This window comes from Atta colombica, unplaced genomic scaffold (genome assembly GCF_001594045.1).
Source record: "Atta colombica isolate Treedump-2 unplaced genomic scaffold, Acol1.0 scaffold294, whole genome shotgun sequence".
Taxonomy (NCBI): domain Eukaryota; kingdom Metazoa; phylum Arthropoda; class Insecta; order Hymenoptera; family Formicidae; genus Atta; species Atta colombica.
Genome location: NW_017259397.1, coordinates 136,288 through 137,216, shown reverse-complemented (window position 1 = coordinate 137,216; position 929 = coordinate 136,288).

Below are 929 nucleotides of genomic sequence, written 5' to 3'. Positions count from 1 at the left end.
ATATATATATATAATAATTAATATATCTCTTTGAATGATATTTCGACGATAGAGGAAGCGATCCTTGTGTCGTATATAGATACTTGGACAATTACATCGCGTCGGTGCGGTGGGGTAGTGCAGGGTAGTCGGTAGTGTACCGAGCCGACAGACTTAGGTACACGGTATCGATGGAATACCGATAATCGACTGGCCTCTACAAGGCGCATATCCGATAGGTCGATGCCTGAACACGCGCCCGATGTTATATATACTCGGCAATTTGTGCGCGCGCGGTGCATACGGGTATTATAATGCTCCGGTTATTATTTACGATACGATACGAAGCATGGCCGCCTGGTTTTCCAGGGGAGGCAATATATCGACACCCCGCAGAGTTTCTTCCTTTGGCTACTGGTTACCATCCATAATAGCGTATAATAGCACCCTCCTCTCTTCTCACCTCCCTCTTTACCTTTGCTTTATACCTACCTTCGCCGCGACCGAGTTTAATCCGCAGTCTGAGAGTGCAACAATCCCCTTTCTTCTTCGTGTCTCGCGTCCGCACCGAGGAATTTTAAGCCATCGAGTGGGGAAAGGGGTTGTTAGAACTGGAAACTGATCCGATTGTTACGAAAAAGGGGAGCACTGGATGATAGAGGCAAAGTAATTTAAGATTCTTTAAAGAGTAGAAGATGGAGGTGTCGAAATTGTTCGTGTCAATGTCGATCGGTTTTAAGTTATTTAATTTTTCTCTATTTAGAATTTTCTCTATTTTTCTCCAATTCTCGGAGAAAATTTTCCAGGCCTCTGGATGAAGCCAGATTAAATAATTAATCACAATTACTTTAATGTTAAATCTGTTACTATATAATGTTACTATTGTAGAAAAAGTAAATTTTTCTTAGTTTATATGCAGACTAACTAGTGCACTGTATATGTATTGTGTA